The sequence below is a fragment of the Neodiprion pinetum genome, chromosome 7 (assembly GCF_021155775.2).
Source record: "Neodiprion pinetum isolate iyNeoPine1 chromosome 7, iyNeoPine1.2, whole genome shotgun sequence".
Classification (NCBI taxonomy): Eukaryota; Metazoa; Arthropoda; class Insecta; order Hymenoptera; family Diprionidae; genus Neodiprion; species Neodiprion pinetum.
Window position 1 is genome coordinate 6,370,974 of NC_060238.1, and position 16,087 is coordinate 6,387,060.

A 16,087-nucleotide genomic window follows, 5' to 3' on the forward strand; every position below is an offset into this window, starting at 1 on the left:
TCTCTACAAATCAATAAGGTTATATTTTCTGCTTGGCTCTTCAGTTAACTTAGAAAGTCTGATTAATGAAATCATCGCAAGCGACGAACAGTAAATCAATGATACAATTAAAAATACTTCGCCGTTATCCAAAATTCGATTTCACAGATGTGTACAGAATTTTTTACGAACAACATGGGCTCTAGTTCATTTCAATCGGTTGAATGCTGTGGTTTCTTTATTGTAGAAATGATTCACAATGAGATCTCTTACAAGTCATAAACAATTGCGTCATTGTAGTTGAAAGTCATTGCTTTTTCAAATTTCTCCTGTCTTGAGAGAATATTGTTTCGACAGAACTCAACTGAATTACCTTCAGTTACACTTCCAATCGTTCGTTATATCCTATTTCTGTCTTTTTCAGCGCCTTAACTGGACTGTACGTCCGGCACACTTGTCCGCAGAGGTTCTGAGACGGTTAATCTTTCGGACAAGTCGGTCACGTTGGCAATGCAGAATCAGCACGTAGCGTCACCGTCGGCTGGCCGTAAAACAGGCTCGATCTTTCCAAACCTAACGTAACTCTTGATCCTCGAACCTTACATTTTCAAGATCAAAGGGTTATGGGTTATCGATTGTGCGAGGTTTACAAAGATTTAGATCATGTAGTACTTCTACCCTTACCGACTGAGCAAACTCACCCTTCTTCTTTCTGTATTAAATAAACAAACGAACAGAAAGGGTTAAAATTTCGACATTGCCTCGCTCTTTTTAGCGGATATTGCATCGCCAACGTAACCGACTTGTCCAAAAAATTAACCGTCTCAGAATCACTGCTGACGAGTGTACATCCATATCGCGAATACGTATGCAGATTTTGAATAGTCGTCGAAAGAAATATGAATCATGAAAGAACATGCATGGATTAATTCGAAACGTTGAAATTCTTTAGGTTTCTGGTTATTCTGAAGGGAATTAAATGAGTGGTCGGTGGTGGGTGCGGCGGCACATTTGATTGAGGAAGCCTAACGCGGGAATAATTTTTGCTTACAAATTAGTACTTCAGTATTCATGTATACAGGCGGACTCCGAGATTGGCGAGTTATTTTGCGCTTATATGCAAATCACCGGCCCAAGTCTATACGCCCGATGTAATACAGCAGCGATGCCATATAAGCAGGGCTACTGCTTTCTGTAATCAAATACTTCTACGTGGAATAATTGACTAGTCCACTCAAACGGCTTATATCACTATAAACTTATCCGGACCCGAGTTGAGTTATTCCGTTTTACAGTTGTTTCTCTCTATAATATCAAACGGCTTGAAGCGTACAACTTATAATGGCTTGTTCGATAATTACTAATATACACTCTACGAGTGGAAATTCGTTTAATTCTGCTATGGGTTTTCAGACAGAAACTTGCTGGCTGAAATCACGTGATTTTGATAACTTGTTCAGGACTTCGTGACCTAACCAAGTGCTGAAAATCACTTGCAGAAAATGGTGAGCCAATCGGATCAGGGACTTTGATTTCTCAAAACCATTGGAAATGGTATAGGAAAATATAAGGTAAGTTTATCAGTTATTTAACCCTTTTATTTTTCAAAATTATAAATTTACGATACAAATTGTTAATTTCTCGATGACTAAAACCAATCGTTGGAGGGACAGACACTAGGAATTTACTGTTCATTAGTTCTAGAAAAAAAAAAGGTGAATAATTGAGACAGGGTCAATAATTGATACACTCACCTTAGGTATGCAGGGTTTAACAATGTGTATTCATTAGTACGCTACTTTTAGAAATGTTCAATTTTCGAAGCCTGTCTCGAATATGTGACGCTTGCAAAAAATTTCCCTCAGTACTGAACTATATACTGTTACAAAATATGTGTAATCGTTCCAGACTCAGATTCATAACTCGAACGTGTAATTACTGTTTTTGCTCACACAAAAAAAAATTGATTATTTACACCAAAAAAATGCGAAGCTTGTACGTTTCTGTAACTGAGAGCAGGAGTTTGTTTGTATATATATTCGATTCTATTCAGATGTGTGTCGCACTTATAATTAGGTTTCTGTGTTGTATACGATATACGACTGGATTGGTGGCTATGCTGGAGTAAAAAAGACCTTGTGGCCGAGTAAACAGCATCATCAATTTCTTCCCCAAGTATTTCCTCTTTTAATTGCACCCCAGACGCATTAGATCAATTAATTCTTTCTATCATTAATATCCACGTGTGTAGATGGATCATTAATTTTTCTTGGGTAAATTTTCTGTGTGAATCTTTAGTAGTACGGAAATACATCGTAATTAAGTAGTTTTTTTTTTATGATATTGACTTTTTGTTACAATAATGTTCAAAGTGATTTGAACTATTTTATGAACGGGAAGAAAAAGAAGATTAATAATAACAAAATTATTCTTGACTGTGTTTTATTTAATCAAGAATTGTATAACGAGTTTATCGTCAATTTTTAACCTTCGACGGTCCGAAAACGTAATCACTTTTCTTATTGCGATTCATCCAATGGTAGGCTTACGATTTTCAAAAAACTTGTCGTCTTTTTATTTCTGAGATACCTGAATCGGAGCATAATATCAACGCTCGAGAAATCGATTCGAAATGGCGAATCCAATGCGACATTGGAAAATTGAGTTTTCATGGAACTAGATATATCAAATAATTCATCTTCCGTTCGGTATTCTTGAGAAAAAAAAGTATACGCAAAAAAAAAAAAAAAAAAAATAGACTTTCTTACGTGTGAACTTCTTCACTTGAAAACTTGGATGAAATACAATGCTCAGTAGTAAGATCCTGCAATTCTTTTACCCACTTCACATCACTATAGCTTGTGATAATTACTTCCATCAACCATGAATAAAAAAAAAAACTACCATTCTGAGTACATTTCACTCGATATCGAGTCTAATCAGAATTGAATAAAAAAAATGTCAAGATAAACGATTCATTTTCTGATATTCGGAGCACGGTTTTCGTGGCAATTCCACAGAGTGACCAAGCAAGTGAAATACGAAGTTAGCCCAAGTTTTCGATAGCGTATATACGGGGCAACGGGATAGATAGAAACACTCGAGAAGTTGTTCGATACAGGGAAAGATCGCGAACCTGGAGGAGGGTCGTTGGAGGAGTTACACCGTAGCGGTATCCCTCAGTTAATTAACACCGAGATAATCGCCGGTTCCTACGTGCTCTTTGGCCGAGTCCTGAGAACCGTCGGAGAGCTACGCGTGGCAGCCAGTGTTTGAAGGATAGCCCGAGAAGTTCCGGGTAACCGGAGCAAAGTGTTTTTGCAAACCAAGTCTCGTGACCGTTTCTCAATCTCGCACCAGTTCATTTTTATTTATTTTTTATTTTTTTTTATACATATCTTGAGCGTTAATCGAATTTATCCGCTAATTGGTTGGTCGATTAGAGTTCTGTATCGTAGCGTGCAGCTGCGATGCCCTCGAGGCAGATTTCGGATACCAAACCTCAAACCCTCGCTTTCGTTCTCGAGAAATCATTTTCAGACCGTAACTTTCCGGGGATATTTGGTATTCCAGATGGAGCACGCGATGGATCAACCCTTAGGCTTGGATAGTGACGGTTCTCCAGTGGAGAAAAAGTTTGGTGAAATTTTTTCCCCGTCTTCTTCTCTTCTCTTTTAACCCCCTTTCTTTTTTTTTTTTTTCCACCTCTTTTTTCGACATGCCTGCCGGCCTATCGACATTACTCTGGACTCTGAGCCGGAGGCGCCTACTGGCAACTTAATGAACCGAGGAATTCCAATTCGGGGAATTTCCGTCATGGACTGAGAGCACCGAATTTATATGCCTTTCACTCTTACGTCTATTTCTCGTACTAAACCACCGTAACTTTCGAATATCAGGCTCAGTCGGCGGAATCAATTTTTTTCATGATACTTTCGCAGAACACCGTCCAAGTCTTTTAGAATTACATGAGAAATTCTCGTTGGAACTTTCTACACTGTGGATTCAGGACCAAACTCTTAAATTTATTGGAGAACAGAATTAGTCGCTCTGATTTGATCGCAGTGAATTATTGCAATAAATATTATCCGATGATTACCACGAACCTTGATAAAACGCTACTTGCGCTACGACATTGAAAAATGAGCGAAAATATTCCAGTGACTCAAATTATTACATTCAAATATAATTTACAAATTTTGAACTCGTACGATTTTGTGAAAATTAATGATAGATCGGTTGTTCGAAACAGGCTTTACAGCTTTAAATTTTAGTTTTAATCACAATGAACCAAGTGAATAGTAAATAATCTCATAGAATCTCATTGTCAACCTTTTTTCTAAATTTCGGTCCATGATGTTGAAACGGTTATGATGATTTTCCCATTTTTAATATTATATTTGTGTCGGAAAGCTTGAAAAACTTCAGGATTCCGATCTTTGTAGAAATTTCAATAACATCGAAACTATAAAAAACACGTGTTGCATTTTGAAGCCAGATATTTGAGAGAGAATTTTTTTAATAAACTCTACATTTCTTCTTGATTTTTTGAGAATTACAATCAAGAGCGACGACTTCTCATTTCGGTTTGTGAAAATCTTACTATTGACCAGTAAAAAAAGTTTGGAAAAAGTTTGCGAAGTATATTGAATCAAGTAAAACCTATCGAAGCTGGCCGCTAGACATTTTCTAATTTGATATGCGTGAGCACAGTCGATGGAAGGATGGATCCAATTGTAAGAATTGTAATTGGATCGGAAAAGTTGGCGCGAAGGGTGGCGACAATTTCTGATTTTATGCAGTATCGATCTGCAGAAGCAGTGAGCGGAACGGCAATAATTCAAACAGCGAGATTTGCAGTCTCTCGTTACTCGGGCAATTTTAAAAGTAAACAAGACGGCAGCTTGGCTCGGTTCTCTGAATATTATATCAATGAATCATGACGAGACTGCAGGGAAAAATCTTCCCGGCATGTTTTAGTTTTAGAATACATAGGTAAATGTACAAAACCGACCATGTGAATCAACTCGCAATCATACCCTAGACGGCATGGCTTATTTATATGAACCGTAGCAGATTCTCAAGGGACACTTTAAAGCTCGACCGCTCGGTTACACAAACCTGAAATGTGGAAACTTCTTTAGCGAGTTACACTCTGGGAAAATTCTTTTCAGTAAATAACAGAAAAGCGTAATCAATTCACGTCTTCTTGAAAAATCGCAAAAAATCTACCGAAGAAGGCTAGCCTTACGATATTTCGTGTTTAAAACAAAAATTTGATTCTACCTTTTTCAAACTCATGTGCATAGCAGTACTTGCATATAATTATATTTTGTAATTGTAGTTGTTACGTTTTGATTGCAATTAACGTATGGACGGCAAAATAAATTGAAATCATTGCATTTACATTTCTTAATAAGAGTAAAATCAAACACGTATTATATTAGTAATGATCAATTGAATTTGATTTTCTAGCAATTTCGGCAAGTAATTCGGGTGGATTACAACTTTCAAATCTATTTATTATTTTCATTTGATTCAGTGACAGTTGTTGAATGCAATCGATCATTCCATTGAATTTAAATATTCAACATACTTCAAGATTTACACGATTGAAATGTGTATCTCATTCTGCTTTAATTACAAATTATAAATACATGTATTCTAGATTTTTCTCATCATAAAATATAAATGTAATCTAATTTGCAATTTACGTTTATTTTCCATTAAAAGTTGAATACGATCACAATTACGATAGTGAAATACAAATTGTGTTCATAAATTGTAATTCGTAGAATCCTATAAGAGTTTTTTTCCACCGTGATGAAAATTCTTATAGATTTATTTCATATTTCATGCCAATTTATATTGTGAAAATAATACCTGTTCGATTTAAATACACAGCACTTGCTTAGAGTATATTAGAGGGATCGAGATCAGAATGTATATTCAAGTTACATTCGCGAATGTTCTTTGAACTTGTCAAATACCGCAATCAAAGTAATTTTGATTCAAAAGAGTTGTTTCCGTGTAACGATCGCCAAGCATAGGAGCTTTTATAGCTCCTCGACTATTTAATGTATACTTTTATTATTATTTTTTGGTTCTTCGTCTTGTTTTCAGCTCAGGTATTGGTGGAAGACGTGACACGTGCTCTGTAAAATCCGTCCCTATCCCAAAAATCTTCCCACACCGTTCCATTCAATTTGTAAAACTGAAAATCCGTATTTTCCTCAGCGATATTGAAAATGAAACGATGACTCACTCGCCGTGAACCCTGAAATTGGTTGACTCCAATCGGCAATTTTTCACAATGCACAGCAAATTGAAGCTCGCGATGAAAGCACCGTTCGTGCGAGAAAAAACGCAGGTCATACCAATACATATGATTACGTAAAGTCTTAAAGAAGTTTATTTACGAGGAGACACGGACGTTCTTTCATATTCCCCTTCGTTCTCCCGCGAATTCGCTCTAAAGTCAGCGTTCCGCTGGGTTTTTCGGGATACCCTTGACCCGTGAAAATCGTATCTGGGCTGCTGGGAGCAGCCGGTAAATTCGTGGAAAAAAGCCTTTCTGGCGGGTGGATTTCTCCAGTCGCATGTATATATGAAACGACGGAACGACGGAGGGCCGAAGGTCTCTTCGACTGTGGGACGAGTCCGAGAGCTCGGGAGTTAAGCTGAAATGTTAGATTGTTCTCTCGCCTTCGGTGGACGCAGGTCTGGCTATGGTGGCCCCGGGTAATGGTTCCTATCTGTCCGAAAACCCTCGCCTCTCTCGGACGCCCGAAAGCGCTCCGGAAGCTCCGAAGGTCCCGAAGGCTCCGAAGAGCTATAACTGCGCGCAAGCCCATCGCCTACCTCTCGGAAGATAAACCTTACCGCAGGATCGCTCGATACGGCTGCAAACCTTATTCGATCACGCGAAGGACGAATCAATCTGACCGAAGAACCGATGCTCTTTGTTGAATGACCGTTGATCGGAGAAGCATTCTGCCGTGCATGGATTAAAGGGAAGACCTACGTGCAGGCTTTCGCGTTTTCGGGAAAACCAATTCTAGGTTTCGACATTGTTATGTTATTTCAGGATAAATAAATTGTACCTTTGCTGACCCTACGCTGGCATGCTGTTACAGGCACAGGGTGTTTCCGAGTAAAAGCCGCAGTTTGTTGGGTTGCCTGCCACTGAGGAGAACAAATATCGGTAAAACAGATTGACCAAGTCGTACCACTGGTCAACAAAATTTTGTAACAAGGAAGGTGCTTACTAATTTTGAAATACCTATCTACCCTCGTTATAAAACCATATCTATTTTGATTTCGATCGGGTCGAATTTTTGTGCTACAGATACTACCACTAAAATTCAATGTTTATCGTTTTGACTTACCTTTTTTGGTCAGGGTATTTTGGTATTTATTGTAACTAATTAACTGGTATTTATTGTTGATAAGAGAATACTTTGAATCAAAAAAGGTAAGTCAAAACGATAAACATTCAATTAAACTCGATAACTCGGTAGGTCTGTATTACCGATATTTGTGCGCCTCAGTGGTAGGCAACCCAACATACTTCGGGGTTCCCTCCGAAACAACCTGTATACTTATAAGCTCAGGTCCCACAAGCCAGCGACCCACCAAACCCCAATCCTTAACCTTAATTCGGGTCGCAGAATTATTTCTGGTATCAGGTGCAGTCCGCGTTTTAGGAACACGAGTCTTCCAGATGCTTCCCTGAATTGAACGGTGTGATGTTTATACGATCGCAAAGCAAAATGTCCGTGAATTCCTGGAACGTAAATAAAATATTATGTTAAAGATGGTCTCCGATATTAATTTACGGTGAAGGTTAATGGCTAAAAATAATATGATGATCATGATAATGACCAAAACTACCATTATCTCAGGCATTTAAAATATTCAAGCAGCAAAAAACTTACGATCAGCCGTCACAAGACCAATATACAATTCACCGATACTCCTGATGATGAAATATTATCCTTCAAGAAACGTCATATTCAGATTGAACTGCACACTGACCCTTCGACGTCACGTAAAGTTTGAAAAAATGACCTCAGAAGGCTTGTTTATATTCGAAGAACGTCGGTCTACCGCTGCATAATAGAACGGAATCTCGAGGAAAACCGGGTTCAGAGAAGTCCTCTCCTCCTTTAATAACGTCTCTTCGCGGTGGACTCGCCCCTCTAAAAGGTCGAGATTGGGGTCCTTGTAATCGCTAAAGCTCTGCTCTTGGGTCAGGCACGTATATGGAGAAAATAAAATAGTAGGTTTTACTTAAAGGTGCAGGAAAGGAGAAATTACTCCAGAAACAGTGAAAATCACTGTGTGCGTATCAAAATTTGCTACATTCGTAGTAAAAAAATTAATTGAAACGGGTGTTTTTGACCAAAAACCTTGATGTGTCTCTCTTTTTCTCCGGTCTTGAGCGAAATCTGTTTTTTTTTCTTTTCTTGGTGTATTTTAAGTAGGGCGCAAGGATCAGAACCCCCGTATCGATGGCTCAGGGTTTTCTTAAAATAATAAAGTAAACATAAAGCTGAGCTCTGTTCCTCTGTTCTACCCTACGGCAGTCGTATTGGCTTGAAATTTTCATCCCGCTCGACTGTTTGGTGGATTCAGAAAACGAAGCTAAAGTTCGAAAGTCCGATAAGCCGCCGCTTCTAGCGTTGGGACAATTCGAGAGGGAGTTTCGGACCCTCGTAAGACCATAGAAAGCCCAGAAATTCAAAATCCCTACCCTGCGATGTAAATTATGTTCTGATTTGAATACACACATTCATATATTATATATATTTGTTTGTTTTGTTTTATCAACTATGCAACATCGGGTGGATTGTTTTTGATATCTCAACGATGTTTGGGAAATATTCTGTACGAACCCCGACGAGAAGTGAACGGAATTAAGCTTTGTAATTTAACTACAAGCACGTCTAAGAGGATTACATTACCATAACATCAATTTATACACAGCGTAAACTTGTATAATTCCAACAACAAATCAAATAAATGCTAATAAGGTGCGAAATTCATTTTGTGTTGCTCCGTCCATGAAAACACTATAGATTACACTCGGTGGAAAACTAGGGCGGGATGAAATCCGAAACGGTTTTATGGTCCTGAATAGCCTGAGGTTATGTCACAGTTGGGAACTCCTTTTGTCGCGGGACCGTTAAACGCTCAGTGAGATGTATTCGGTATAATCCGATATATTTTCCGTAGTTTTTTATGAAACTAAAATAGGATTGAAAAAAACCTTCTAGCAGTTTAACCGTGTTTAACCAAATCAGATAATTTCTCTTAATTTCACCGTGCAAAAAATTTCAATGAATCGACATGAATTTTATGTACATATCTAAAATCAGACTCCAAAGTTTTTACTAATGCAAAGTTTTAACATACGAAAGACCGAAGGTTTACATAAATTCACCTCTCACAGCTTGGAGTGAGCTACATTACGTAGGGTACGTGGGACCCGCTATCCAGCAAGTATAGCTGGTATAGTAGTGTAGGGTGCTTGAGTATACGAGTAAACTAATGGCTCCAGAAAGTTAACTAATTCCCTACCACGCGCCAATGATGCGGACTAATTTGTTACGGCAAGGAAGCTAATCCAGAAGAGCAACTTATATTACAACGATCGGAACAATCTAGGAACCTGCTTCGTATTCGCTCATCGTCCGAGATTTCTTCGCTTCCTGGCTTCCTCCAAGTCACAACGGCGATACTAACAAATATCAAGGCTTACCGTTTCAACAACGACAGTGTAATTTTTTTGCATTTCGCGTTTTTTTTTCCCCTGTAATTTCCTCAATCCATTCATCCGTTATTGATTACAAAGTACCCAAGAGCACCTGATTATTGGACACCCAATAAACCGAGAATAGCTACCAACGGTACCATTGTTCAACAGCAACTTTATTTCATAGCGTCATGTCAAATTGTAATTCCTTAACCTCTATTAGCGATAAGTGTCAGCTACACGGTTGATTGGTGATAAACTTTTGACAGTTCAGTATATCACCAATAAAAACAGTGCTTTTCTGAAGCAGTATTAAGGTGGTATTTTAATCTTGTCATAGCACTTTCATTGTTCTGGTTTTAAACCATACAGCACTTAACGCTCTTGTCAATCGTAATTCGCATTAATTCTCGCTCCAATTTCGATTCGTTAATTGAAATGAGCTGCAATTCAATTCAATTTACGGCATCAGCTACTACAATTGATGTGAGAATATCCTCAGTCACTCACTTCTTAATAATCTGTGCCTTTTAATTTCGATGATTAATGAATCGAATCGTGCATTTGTTCATTCTGAGGACCTTAATTTCCGTGCAGCGCTTACTTCCGCTTCACTTACGTTTCGCGTACTTTTTGCTTTGTCATTTTTATTTCCCTCCCTATCATTCTTATCTTTATTTTTGTATGTCCGCTCAGGCGGTTGTATGTTCTTCCTCGTCTCGACTCTCAAGGGACTCGGTCGCAGAGCCTTAATAAACTTCTATCTACACATCTCTTTTTCCTTTTTCTTCTCTCCCGTATCGCTTCTCCCATTCCCCTTCTCTATCTCTTTCTTTATCCCTCTCTGTCTCTCTCTCTATCTGTCTCTCGCTTTCTCCCTATCTTGTAATTTATTTCCTTTTTTTTCTTCACCTGTAAAAATACACGAGTATACTCTAATTGGTTTCCTGTTGTTCAACGTAATATCGAACGATTCCGCTGTCTGTTTACCAAAGTCCGTCCAATTTGCGGAGCCCTTGTTCCACTCGAACGAAAAATCAATCGTCAATCAGTCGGAATCATCGCACTCTGACCTTTTTTTAATCTATTCCAATATTTAGAAATACAAGTACTGTGTATATGCATGTTTTAATGGAACTTAAAGTTTTCAATCCAACAATTTTTTCATGCATCATTCTGCATTTTTGTTTTCAGAAAAGACGGGTGCTCCTCCGAGACAAGTGGATTAACTGTGAAAACTCAAGACAACACGCCTCTTGGCTCTAATTCTGATTGACCATCAAAGAGATGAAAATGTCTATCGAAAAGTAGAACACTGAACCATTTCAAGGTAAAGTACGCAACCCAAAGTTCAAACGATAAATCCAACCGGATCTTACTTACAAAATACAAAGTTTCCAGCAACGTAGATGCATGTATGATACCTACAAAGTGTTGCGAAATTATTGCAATACGCGTTATACGGAGTATTTACTGGAGTAAATATTACACAAGCTTCAACGCCAAGGGGATTGTTTTCATACCTCGGAAATGTATCGGGTTTCTTCTCCTGAAATGCTTGGAATAATGTGATATTTATAACGACACAGTATAACGTATCAATTCAGTTGAATGTACACATTGCAGAGTACTGTATATGTATAATACATCGATTGAACATGCCTACTGTGTTTCCTTCAAGGCTTACTTAGCATTTCGATGTATTGTTAACGTTGAAGCATCATCAATTTTCTCCAGTACATACTACGTACCCTGTGTACGAAGTGAACTGTACATATGCTTTGATGACTTTGATGACACTGTCTAATGTCTCATTCCGATAAATGAAAATGCCCTGAAATTGATAAAGAGTAATAATAAGCAGCTTGGATGTCTACCCCAATATAAAGTTTTCTGATTTGGTAAGTGGAATGTCGCTATTCTAAGCTTGGATTGTCAGAAATGTCTTGTCTCCACATTGCACGTTGTTTCAATTAAGGAATATCTTGAACGGTGCGCAAGTCAATAATGATAACCTGAGAAGATTATATCAGAAAATGTAATGCCTGTCTGTAAATTTGATTATTGGTTCCTCTCTCCGCCTTAAATCCTAACATACACCCTGCGGCATCGAGAACCAATGGTAATCCACGCTTAAAGGAACATACCATAAAGTATATATTGTCACGAAAAGTGAAATCATCCGTTTTGCCCTGCTTTCTGATCTAGTAGTCGGCACAGATAAAAGACGTCTATAAGCTGTCATGTGTCACAAAATTAATAAGTTTGTCGCGTCAACCGTCATTATTGTAAAAACAATCATGTTTCAAACTTTAAACTGCGAACACGCATCGCCGTTGAAGTATTTTTCCGAACTTTTTAATTTAGCTGCCTGATTGTTCGCTTCATAAGCTCACGAACCTGTTTTATTGATTCTGTAAAACCCAGTTCGTTGAAATATTTATAATTGCATCCCATTCCTAGAAACAAACCAACGTCCCCAAATGTACGTTGGCACATCCGTGTGTGTTTACAGTGAGAATTTGACCCCGTGACGAAAACAGGGACTGAGGTGGACTCACTTAAATTAAAACCATCCCCTTGGGAGAGCAGCAGCAGCAGCAGCGTGCATTACGAACAAAACAGTTACGAGTGGTCGGTAGGTACGAGCCGGTATTGCGCGCGCTGTTTGGTACATACACGTAACCCACGTATGTTTTATATTATCGTGCAATAGTTGTACTTTGCCTCACGTACGCGGCGGCCCATTGTCATTTACCTCGAATATACAAAGCACGTGATTTTACTCTGATAAAAATTTCCTTACATAGTACAGCACAGTAGCTTCCGCGATTGCATCTATGTACGCGGATATTCATAGGTCATTTCCATGGATTGCCTGGTTGTACGAAACTCAAAGCTTTTCCTGATTCGCGATCAGAATTATTCTCAAGAACTGTTCGTGGCGTCCATGCGTGTCTCGCAAGCCATTTGTCGTGCGTAAAAATCTTCTCGGATTTTCTAACTTGTGTTGGCACATTTTTACTTTAGAAGGTACACCTTGCGTACCCGGAAAAGATGGTTTCAGCTCGTTAAATCTGACACTGATGGCAGACTTTTTTTCGGGTAAACATCCAATTAGATCAAAGATGACCCAACTACCGACGCGTGATGTGACCGAATTCGTATATTTGGCAGTCGTTTTCCGTTCCGAAAAGTAAGAGCGTTATCCATGTGGAAGGCAGGCAGCTTGGCAATCAGGTATTTTAATACATGGAACGGAACAGAAATACTGTACGGTTCTGGTACTCACGTCTTGAAATTGAGCGGTACAAAACTAAAGTGCCTGATATCGATATTTTATCGAACCAGCAATAATCGGTTGCCGCAAATGGATAGAAAGAAATTACAGAATTATGTTCGAAGACACAAATATAGTCAAGGCGTATGATTAACATACACACGTATTTGTGTATAAGCATCACTGTCAAATTGTTGAAATAAAATTTAAGTTTCGACTAATTGGAACTGCATCTGTTGGTCCTGAGAAATTATTTTTTCCGAAACATCCAAAATAAGGGTAATTTGTTATATAAGTGTATTTTGTAGAAATAAAGTGAACTTATTTGAACTAAAAAGTGTTGAATTTTGAAAATTAGAGGAAAAGAATTGGACTCAAAAAATTTTAAGTCGTGGAAATTAGAGAAACAAATAATTTCAACGTTACTCTATGAATCATATCCTGAAGATTTGCATATGAAAAATGTTTACAATTTCGAGAAGGAATTCTTCCCCGTGAAAAATTATTCGATGAAACTTGGTCAATTTCGTGAATATTCTATTTATAATTTGGAGATCGCCAGTGGATTAAAATATTGATATTTTAGTAAAAGAGTGTGATTTTGGTGAAACCGTAGTGGCAAAATGTGACAACTGAACCAAAAATTTCAGTGTAATTTCAGTTATGACCTGGAATATCACTTTAAAAGGAAGTGGCGTGAAAATAAACGAATACATGCCCTCTCAATCAAGCATGCATGCCTTCAGTCACACAGCGTCGACATCACATGCAGTCAATCAATGTGTCCCTGTTTTTAGAAGAGCTCCTCGGTTCTGCTGCGCTCCTGATACCAGGAGTAATTTTCCGCTGAAATTTCTCCGATTTACTAAATTTTAGAAGGAAGTGGCGTGAAAATAAACGATCACATGCCCTCTCAATCAAGCGTGCATGCCTTGAGTTACACAGCGTCGACATCACATGCAGTCAATCAATCAATCAATCAGTGTGTCCCTGTTTTTAGAACAGCTCCTCGATTTTGCTGCGCTCCCGATACCAGGAGTAATTTCCGCTGAAATTTCTCCGATTTGCTTTGTTCTAATAAGAAGTGGCACGAAAATTAGCGATCACATGCCCTCTCAATCAAGCATACATGCCTTCAGTCACACAGCGTCGACATCACATGCAGTCAATCAATGTGTCCCTGTTTTCAGAAGAGCTCCTTGGTTCTGCTGCGCTCCTGATACCAGGAGTAAGTTTCCGCTGAAATTTCTAAATTTTAATAGGAAGTGGCGCGAAAATTAGCGAACACATGCCCTCTCGATCAAGCAAGCATGCCTTCAGTCACACAGCGTCGACATCACATGCAGTCAATCCATGAATCAATGTGTCCCTATTCTCAGAAGAGCTCCTCCGTTCTCCTGCGCTCCTGATACCAGGAGTAATTTGTGGCTGAAATTCCTCCGAATTATCTATTTCCGAATAACATGACTATAGCGGCAAGCTTTACAATTCTGTTTTATCCGTGTGGGCTTATTTGTATGCAGTAGTCATCGAAATCGAAACCAACAAGCAAACATCTGTATCAATTTCTTGTTTTCATCTTATTCGACTTTAGATGTCTATTTCCACTACAGTAGCAGTTCTACGCTGAATTTTTTGCAAATCGCACAATTTTGACCTGCAGCCATCTATGAGTATTCACGCCATCGAATTTTGTCAATTGACAGTAAGATTGGCATTTTTATTGGTAATCGACTATTTATTGCTCAAACCGTAGAACTGAGTTCTAGGCTCAATATCATAACGTCAATTGTCATTCAGAAGCGCTTAAGAATATTCTAAAGTCCAAGTTAACTAGGGAAAACTGCGGTTAAGTTTCTAGAATTCACATACGTGGGTCAACCGTTCTTCGAAATCGGTCTTTCATGAAAAGCTTTTAATCAGAAAATGAATCTGAGTCTTATTCGTATAGAACCGAGTGACAGTGAATATGCCTAATTGGATTGTTCGAGACTACGATGTTGACTTCCTACTGTCAAAGTAAACGCGTCCGATCTTGTGCGACGTCAACAAACGACGTCCAATCCTTTTAAAAAATGGAGAAGTCTCTATATTTCTTTTTCCATTTGTTGCACTGCCATTTTTTAATTGAGATTTCACGATTTCTTTATTTCTATTTAATGCTATCAGAAATCTGTAGTCGTGTATTGAATAGGAAAATCAATAACGATTGTGTTTCATAGGAAATGTCAATAATGCAAATGACTTGAATTTCTTTCTCTGCTTTATTCATTTTGACAATGTATTGTTTATCACTTGTACAAGTTTTTTAAAACTGTGAAGAGAGGATATTTTTCACAATTAGTATTTTCATTTTTATGCGTAGGTCTATTTTTCGATTATTCCTTTCTATCCAATATCTTTTGGAAGGACATTTGTTAGCCCAAGTGAAATCTCAAGCGGTTATACAAAATGCCCAAATCGTGATACTGACACAGAAAGAAGATTTAGTTTATTTCATGAAATTCCACGGCGTTTCACATAGGTGCGAGTAGATTTTAATATGAGATTTCATTCGAGCTGAAACGGTTGATTATGTCGATATGTTCGAGTTGTACTCTAATGCAACAGTGAGAGGACACTGAGTTCCAGCTTAATGATGCTGACCGCTGTAATCCTGATCTCCCTATCTTGACACGCCACGATGTACGTACACTGGTACTTCATTTAATCCTGTTGCCGCCGATACGTCATGTACATCAAAGCCCCAGGATGTCCTTCGCAAGAAACTTCGAGGACCATCAACGATCCTTGGATTAATGGCGTAACCGTCAAAGCCAATTACTGCAGGAAATAATACATTAGTAATGGGAAGCCGTAGCTAAATATTCATTGAATGTGAATAGAAAATTTCTATTACGGAAGAAGTTAGTCAAATTGAATCAAATTATATAAACAGCTGAAATAAAATTCTGAACTAACATTCTGTACCCAAAGCCAAAAGCTCAGCTAGTGCGTATGTATCCGTTAGTTTTCAAAACTTCTTATTTCCCAATTTTTGAGTACGGGAAGGACGGATACATAAATAAAAT

At 38.2% G+C, this 16,087-nt stretch overlaps 1 long non-coding RNA gene across 1 annotated transcript in view; it reads left to right on the forward strand.

Annotated features, from left to right (window-relative positions):
- Positions 1-1,463: 1,463 nt before the first annotated feature.
- The window catches only part of LOC124222871 (uncharacterized), a 39,994-nt gene continuing 25,370 nt past the window's right edge, over positions 1,464-16,087 (forward strand). Inside the window, exons 1-2 of the long non-coding RNA XR_006884140.2 lie at positions 1,464-1,550; positions 10,931-11,066. This is a non-coding gene — a long non-coding RNA (uncharacterized lncRNA). The remainder of the gene's footprint in view (positions 1,551-10,930; positions 11,067-16,087) is intronic.